Here is a 9,610-nt window from a genome sequence, read left to right as displayed (position 1 = left end):
CCTGTTGTTCCACATTCAACTTGCACTGTCAACGACTCCAAAACATACTTTACCTGATGAGGAATAGTGATCACAATAATATTTAGTGACTTGACTTTTAAATCTAATTGAATAAGGTTTAATCAAATATTACAAACTGTGTTTCCAATTGTATTCTCTTGCTTATCTTTCTGTACTCTGATATTAACTGGGGTAAATGTGTTTCATAAAGTGCTTGTTCTTTAATATGCTCACTGTTTCTTATATTCCATTATTAGGCAGGTATCTATGCTTACTTCTTTATTTCAAAGCCCATGGTTTCATTATATGGAAGATAAAACCATTTCTTATCAAAAAATAAGCTTAATAGCTGATATATAATTCAATCAAAGCAAAATACAAAATAACAGAATGGTTGTCAAAAAGATAAATGAAACTGGATTCTTTTTTGTCACTTTCACATTAACAATGATAGCGTGGGCTAACTATGAGGTGATTTCCTGCACTTGACATAAAAGCAAAGTTGGTGTTTTATCTAAATGTGGAAAAAGATAAAACCACAAAGCAATATATGTTTAGTTTGGGGCTAGAAAAGTGATCTGATTTGATAAACAAATTGACCGTGCAGGCACATTTTCATGATGTGATTAATGCAGGATTGCACAGACCTATCACAGAAATAGCTGACAGTCCTAACTAACCTCAAGCATTTATTTTCCCCCTAGAATAGAAATCTTGGGCTGAATTTCTGTTTAAGAGCCAGTGGCACAACAATGCAAAGACAAGGACTCTTCATAATAATAGGAGCAAGAACTATGCAGCTTCTAATACAGGTAAGGTGTCAACCTGCCTACAGTACCCCGGGGCTGAGCAGAAAGGATTGGAATTGGACAAGGCAACTGCTTGAAAGAATGAAATAGAGAGAGCTACCAACAATTCATGCACATAAACCAGCATTTAGAATGTCTATCAAAGCTGGAATAATAGTTATTAACATGTGAAATGCCAGAGTCAGCTGTGACTGGGTTGGTAGCACATTCTCAGTCTCCAGGTTTTTAGTTTCAGTTAGGCCTTGAGCACAAAAATCTAAACTGAAAGAGTGTTACACTGTCAGAGATGCTGTCTTTCAGAGGGGAATTTGAACTGAGACAAAAAAGGTCATGTGCCATAATTGGTCATGTTCCTTCCAACAAACCAGAGTTTCTGCGTCAAATGCCTCTCTGGAGCTTTGCATGACCAGACAAACTAACTATCAACCTGCAAGATCTTCCAAAACACCTAGGACAGGAAATATGAGTGGCAAATGTCTCTGAGCAGCCAAACCACACTATAGGAGCAGCAGAGGTGAGGAGCAGGGGAGGTGAGGAGCAGGGGAGGTGATGGCCCAGTAGCATTATTGCTGGACGTTAATCCAAAGATTCATGGAATGTTCTGGGAACCCAGACTTGAAACCCATTTGCGGTGGCAAATGGTGGAATTTGAGTTCAATAAAAATCTGGAATTAAGAGTCTAATGATGAATATGGATGCAAGCCCCATTTGGTTCACTAATGTCCTTTGGGGAAAAAAACTTACCCGGTCTGGCCAACATGAGACTCTGACCTACAGCAATGTGGTTGACTGTTAACTGCACTCCAGAGTGGCCTGGCCAGAAAGGGCCTTGTCCCATGGATAAATAAAAGAAAAACACCAGCGTCCTGTGTTCAAGACTCCACATGCAGGTTGTTATAATGGGCTGCAGTTTCATCAGACAATGACTCCATCTTCTGTGCAATGAAAATCAAATGACAGAGTTGGATGGGGTTATCAGCCTTTGAAGAAATTTGGACATGGAGCCGTGAGTTAGTCTACTGGTCACTTTCTGTCAGCTTTTGGTAAGACTCTCCTTTTGACCAAGATCACGAGCACTTTCATGATCAAGGACTGGCATCTGAAACGGTCAAACAAAACACTCAGTTGCACTGCAGCAGAAAACTTTGAGAAGGTGACTCACCATCAGTTTTTCCCAAGGCAAGTCAGGCTCAGCAATAATTGCTGGCCTCACTACAAAGACTGCATCCCCTGAATGAATTGAAAATGAACAGAAAACACTCCTCCCTTCGCCAAGAATACACCATCAGTGCGGAAATAATAGGTTGCGCACACCATTTGGAACAGGATTAATAAGAGAAGCATATATATTTTTCAAGAACTTTGGCAGGCTGATATTTTGCCAGTGAATTGTTAAACCAATTGAACATTCCCTTCAGTATGCACAGATTATAATCATCCAGTCTGTTAGCTTCCCTTCTCGTTTAGTTCTAAGAGAAAAAAACATCTGCAGCAGGGAAATATATTTTAATGCATCAAAAGGTTCAATTGGTGCAGAAGCTAAAAATACTGAATGTGCCCTCCACAGCCAGGCATCCTCCACCAGTCTGGAGTACAGGGTGCCCTTGTCCATGAAGTAGTGATGACTGCTGTCAGCTTTTTTACCTAATTGGGTGACAGAATGATGTTCTTTGAGATTCTCCTTTCTGTTGCAATTGCACATTCAAGGCTGTGCAGCAGCTCAGTGGCTCAGTCATTGGTCTGGCTGGGAAACCCATGCAAGCCAAGCAGGTGATTATAAATCTCAGCTGAGATTGGGATTAGAACCGGTGGGATTCTGAAATTGAGTAACCAGTGACCGACTGCTGCCTTCCCAACTCCACTAGAAATGATACACATTTCACTTTGATGTAGGACTGAGAATTCTTGGAGCCGACACATTCTGACAAGTTCGCCCTTTGCCCTAAGATAACTTTCTGACATGCTGGTGATATCAACATTGGGCAAGAAAAATGTTAATATTAACAAGGCCCCAGTTTCAACTTGGAATTCCAGGCAAAAACTTATCAATTCTTTTTGTCCCTCAGTTCGGTTTGTGCTTCCAATGCAAAACCTTTTTTTAAATAAAGGGAAATCATCACAGGTAGTTCTTCTGTAATGCGATGGCTGCATTCCTGTGTAACCCTGTATTATAGAAAAATCGCATTTTAGAAACAGGGTCCCCAATTCATCAGTCGCTTTACAGTGAATTCGCATTGACGAAACGTAAGTTATAACAGAACGACCCTTATCAGCTGGAGTGTTTAAACACGTTTTGCATTTTTCAATGCATACAAATAACAAAAATGTTTGGGGCATGATGAAAGAAAGACTTGTGTTTGTATAGTGACATTCATAAAGTCAGGGCATCTCAAAATGATTTGTAGTCAATTATTTAGCGTTAGTCTGTTCGGGCCTGATGAGCAACTTGGATCAGCGTCAGCACTGCCACTGCAAGATGGTTTGAGATCTTCACGATCTATTACTTCATATAATATGTATCATAAAGCTTGAGTTCTTGATGAGACAGGTATCTTGAAGTTTATTTACAGCATCAACTACTTACACTGCCATATCTCAGACTTACATATTCTCTGGGCTCCAGGCCACTGGTGTTACATGTACATTTCAGGAATGTAACTCACGGCATGGCTGACTATACTGACTGTACACCTCACTGACTCAACACAGCTTTTACTCCACCACTCTGCAATGTAACAGTGAAGTGAAGATCATTATACTGAAACGTGATGGGTGACATAGACAGGGTAGAGAGGTTGGAACATTTCACTCAATAGAAGCGTCTTTAACGAGGAGGTACAAATTTAAAGTAAGAAGCAGGAGATTTACGAGGCATTTGAAGGGAAGTTTCTTCATCCAGAGAATTATGAAAATCTGGAATTCACTCCCTAAGAGGGCGATAGAGACAAGAAACCTCAAGATATTTAAGAACCACTTAGATGGAATGCTATATCATACAAGGCTATGAGCCAATTGTTGAAAAATGAGATGTGAATAGACCGATATTTAAGAACTGGTGCAGACATAATGGGCTAAAGGGCCTCTTTCAGCGCTATAAAAGCTCTGTGACACATGTCATGATCTTATGTAACTGCCTTTCTGGTCTGGAATTGATGCAATAATGCAACAGGCTCTTTAAGGAACCCTGTGGTCCTTACATTGTCTGGCCTACACATACCTCCAGACCCATAGCAATCTGATTGACTCTTATCTGTTCCTGACATGGCCCACGGAAGCCATTCAGCTCAAGGAAAGTTAGGGATTTACAACAAATACTAACTCTGCCAGAATCACCCACATCCCATGAAATAATAAACATAAAGAAATTTTGAAATGCTAAAATCTTGTATTTTGAGATCCTACATCAGGACTTTTGGATAATGCTGTTGGCAGAGAGACTGCAAACTGAGATGAAAATTGTGGAGCCCCATAGTGGATGAGTTTGTTTCTTGTTTGCAGGAAGGAGACTTGTGAACATGGGACAAGATAGAGATTGTTATTTATACTTTTGTCATTCTTGAAGTGCAGCACTGGAGAGTGTGTAGCCAAGACAGGCAGAAGTTCTACAAAACCTGGTGATAAAACAGTCCGAGTGGGATTGTGAAATCTGAACAGCGCATAGTAATGTCAAATGGAAACTGCTGCAGCAACTGGAAAATGCACAATCCCCATCGAATTCACAGCTATGTAGCAATCATCAGAGAAAAGCAGTACTGCACAAGAACTCACAGGAAGATGTCCCACTAGACAGTATCAGATCAACTTAGACTTATCCTCAGATTCATAACAGCCAGCTCAAATTTACCCTTGATAGTTGAGATTTATTCCTGAGAAAAGAAAAAAATAGAAAATCTTTATTGAATTACAAGGTCAAAAGGAGAAGGTACTAACAATAATGGAAACAAAATATAAGAAGTGTTGCAGAATAAATCAATGAATTCCCAATGTCTTTCCACTTTCTTGGATTTCTGGGTGTAGGGCAAGTCTTCATTGATCTTTCTGGCATGTTTAATTTTGTTCTTTAATCTGGGTGACTTACAACAAGAAGAAAGTTATAATATTCCATGGATTTGAATAAGCAGCATTTAAATTTTATTATTCATCATTAGAACATGGTCAATACTGTACAATTTACTTTTAACATATTGTAAATGTGAGTAACATCGAGTGTTCAAACACACCACACATCAAACTGCAAATATAATCAAGGCAGATCCCATGCATTTCTCAGAAATTCCTCTCAGTCAGAAATGAGACGGTAGATCATCGACTCTCATGAAATTTCACCAGAGATAACATTCTTCCCCCTTTGCTGATGTGGGCTTGGGACTCCATACTAAGAGCTGGTCTGTCATGGACTACCTCAACGATGGCTTCTATTTTGGTCCAGTGCACTCTGATCCCAAATCTATTCTCCCCTGAATTCCCAAAACTGCATTTCCATGCTCATTCACAAGCAAATCACGAGCTCTTCACTGACAGCTAGCTTCACCAAACCAAAACCTGGTCCATGCTTTGCCTAGTCACATCAAATAAATACTGCCAACTCCCACAGAGCTTCATGGATGCTTAGTCTTGTGTTGCCAGATCTTCTCCAAAATCTCAGTTACCAGCTTATTTTGAAGACTATCACATTTAGTGATGTGATAGTACCAACTAATACAATGGAGGTGATACCCAATGTGAAGACAAGGTCTCATCTCCACAAGGAACGTGTGGTGATCATTCTCGTTGATACTGTCATGGATAGATACATATGCAACAGGCAGACATTTGAGGATGAAGTCAAGTACGCTTTTCCTTGTTATTGGTTCTCCCACATAATCTGCAAAGTCTAAAAAGCCTTGACAATATTCCGGCAATTGTACTGAAGATTTCTGCTTCAGAACCTGCCACCCTTATAGACAATCTGCTCCTGCACAGCTGTAATACTGACATCAATTGGCAATATGGAAAATTGCCCAGCTTTGTCCCATACCCAAAAGCAGGACAAATACAACCCGGCCAATTAGTGCCCTGTCAGTCTACTCTTGACCATCAGTATGTGTCATCAACAGTGCTATCAAGCAGCACTTGTTCAGCAATAACTTGCTCGTTTACACTTGGTTTGGATTCTGCCAGAACAACACCCAGCTCCTGACCTCTTTCCAGCGTTAATTAAAATATAAATAAATAAGCCAATTCTAGAGGTGAGGTAAGGTGAGAGGGATTGCATATAATATCAAGGCCACATTTGGCTGAGTGGCATCAAGGAGTCCTGCCAAACCGTAGTCAATGGGAATAAAAGGGGAAGTACTCAGCTGGAATCAACTCTGGCATAAAGGAAAATGTTTGTGGCTTTTGGGGGTCAGTTATCTGAGCTCCAGGACATCTCTGCAGGAGTTCCTCAGTATAGTGTCCTTGGCCCAACCATTGTCAGCTGCTCCCTCCACCATATGGGCGGAAGTGGGGATGATCGCTGATGATGACACAATGTTCAGTACCATTTGTGCCTGTTCAGAAACTAAAGTAGCTCATATAGTAGGACCTGGACATCATCAAGGCCTGATCTGATAAGTGGTAAGTAACATTCATACCCCACAGGGCTAGGAAAAGAGTGAATCTAACCATCACACTTAGTATACACTGACATTGCAAAGTTCTCCACTTTCGACCTCCTGGGGGTTATCATTGATCAGAATCTGAACTGGACTAGATATTGTGACCAGAAGAGCAGGTTAGAGGCTAGGAAACCTGGAGTGTGTAACTCACCTCCTGCAAGTCTGTTTACTACCTACAAGGCACAAATCAGGAGTGTGATAGAATACTTCCCACTTCCCCTGGATGGGTGCAGCTCCAACAACACTCAAGAAGCTTAGCACCATTCAAAACAAAGCAGCCCACTTGATTGTCACCATATTCACAAACATTCACTCCCTCCATCACCAACACTCAGTAGCAGCAGTGTGTACTATCAACAAGATGCACTGCAAAAATTCACCAAAGATCCTCAAACAGCACCTTCCAAACCCATGACCATTTCCATCCAGAAGGACAAGGGTAGCACCACTAGTAAGTTCCCCTCCAAATCCTTCACCAACCTGACTTGGATATGTGTCAATGTTCTATCAGAATCGCTGGGTCAAAATCCTGGACTTCCCTCCCTAACAGGGTTTAGCTACAGCACATGGAGTGCAGTGATTCAAGAAGGCATCTCACTACCTTATCCAGGCCAACTAGCAATGGGAAAAAAGATGCTGACCGGCCAGATATACCCATATCCCATGATACCCTTTATTTACAAAAAAAATGTAAATGACGCAGGCTTCTTCTCAGCCCCTCACAGCTTTCTCTGACACCTGAACCAGCAACTCTTCCACTTTCACAGTTTCCCAGGACCTTCTTCTGAGTCTTGGTTCCAACATTTTGCTGCATACTAATTCATAGAACCTCCTCCTGAGCTCATTCTGAAAGCACAGAAATATCCCTCCCATGATAAACAGCATTGCTCCCATGGGGTCTACCCGCATCTGCATCTCTTTCAGCCTCTGTCTGTGTCACAAGTCCTGACCTTCAATCACTCTCCACATTCTTTTGAACCGCTCATCTGTGACCCGCAAATTGAACTCAGTGAGAATTTTTTAAAAACCTTCCATAAGCCCTGTCTCGATTGCAAGGCAGATTTGAAAGTTGCCATCTAACTACTCGAGTACTAAGCACACTATAAATCTGACATTTCAAACCGAATGCTCTCCTCACTGGTGTAATCGATCACACAGAACACCGATGTTATTACATACCTGACACCTTAAGACATAGGAGCAAAAGCAGCCCCACTTATTCAAAGTGATCATGACTGATCTGATAATCTTCAAATCCATTTTCCTGCCTTTCCCCCATAAACCTTTATTCCCTTAATAATTAAAAATCTATCTCAATCTTGAATATTCTTAATGAGCCAATCTCGACAGACCTCTGTGGTAAAGAATTCCACGGATTCACCTGAGAGAAAATGTTCCTCCTCATCTTCTGAGATTATGTCCTCACATCCCAGACTCCCCCACAAAGGAAAACAACCACACTGCCTCTAACATGACATATCCACTAAGAATCTTAATTGTTTCAATAAAATCTCCTCTCATTCTGCTAAGCTGCAATTAATACAATCCTAATCTATTCAACATTTTCTCATAAGAAAATCCCTCTACAATTGGGATTAGAAGTAGGTCATTTGGCCTATCGTGTCTGCACTCCCATTCAAAGAAATCATCATTGATTTGATGATCCTCAGCTCCACCTTCTTGCCTTTTCCTCACGACCCTTGACTCCATTGCGAAGAAAAAAATCCATCTCAGTCTTGCATATACTTAATGACCAGCATTGACATACCTCTGCACGGCAGAAATTGACAGATTTACTACTCTCCAAAAGATGGCATTCCTCCTAATCTCTGTCCTAACTGGATGGATTCCTTAGTCATAGATTATGCCCTCTGATCCTGGATTCTCCCACAATGGGAAACAACCTTTTCATATCTACCTAGCCAAGCCTTACACATTTCAATAAGCTGCTGGCATTCACCCAAACTCCAGTGAGTGCAGGCCCAATCCACTCAACTTCTTTGCAGCAGTTCATCCATACCCAGCGTCAGCAGAGTGAACTTTCCTTACACTGTCTCTAATGCTCATCTATCTTTCTTAAGCCGAGGGGACCAAAACTGTTCACAGTATTCCAGCTTTGGTCAGACATTTTATAGATTTAGCAAGAACGCTTGAGTTTTACATGGCATTCCCTTTGGAAATTAAGGCCAACATTGCTGAATGTGGGTGGTTGCTTTTAATGATTCACCCACTAGGATTCCCAAATCCCCTTGTGCCGCACTTTCTGCAGTCTTTCTCCATTTAAATAATATTCAGCTACTCTATTCATCCTGACAAAGTGCAGAACCTTACACATCCCCACATTAAATTCCATCTGTCAAGTTTCATCCTACTCACTATATTTTCCATAAGTCTCCTTTTGTCATCCTGACAACTTGTCTTCTTATCTATTTTTGTGTCATCCACAAACTTGGCTATAATATGTTCACTTTCATCCCTCCAGTCATGAATGTAGATTGTAGATAATTGTGGTCCCAGCACTGATTCCTGTGATACTCTATTACTTACAGATTGCCATTCTGAAAATGTCCCCAGTACCATGGGTTCCTACCTTATTAAATAGCTCAATGTGTGGTGCCTAAACAATTATTAATTTCTGTCTAAGCAGTACTCAACAAGCGAGCACCTGAACCTCTATTTGGGGTTGAGAATTTCACAGCTATGCTGCCCTTTGTGTGAAGGCATTTCTCCTCATCTTAGTTACAAATTGTTGACCTCTCAACTTGAGACAGTGACCTTATGATTTAGATTCCTCAATTATTTCACAAGAACATTTTCTTAGCCTTTGCCCTGACAAGCTCCTTTAAAAAACACACAAGCTTCACAATTGATGGTCCAGAATTAGTAAGTTAGGTTGAAAAGCAGCACTGCATATGCTGGTCTGGAAATATTCTAATGACTTGTAAAGAACCTCCCACCTTAAAATCAAAATGTTCTCTTTGCCCCACCTGAAGGACAACCTCAATAAGATAAAACCAAAGTGTGGTGAAATTAGATTGAACTGACAAAGCCATTATACCACCATCTCAGCAATTTTTATCGATGCATCACAGAAAGCATCCTATCTGGATACATCACAGCGTGATATGGCAACTGCTCTTGCCAAGACTGGAAGAAACTGCA

This window comes from Chiloscyllium plagiosum, chromosome 29 (genome assembly GCF_004010195.1).
Source record: "Chiloscyllium plagiosum isolate BGI_BamShark_2017 chromosome 29, ASM401019v2, whole genome shotgun sequence".
Classification (NCBI taxonomy): Eukaryota; Metazoa; Chordata; class Chondrichthyes; order Orectolobiformes; family Hemiscylliidae; genus Chiloscyllium; species Chiloscyllium plagiosum.
The sequence above is the reverse complement of the archived record's forward strand: the minus strand, read 5'-3'. Positions refer to the sequence as shown.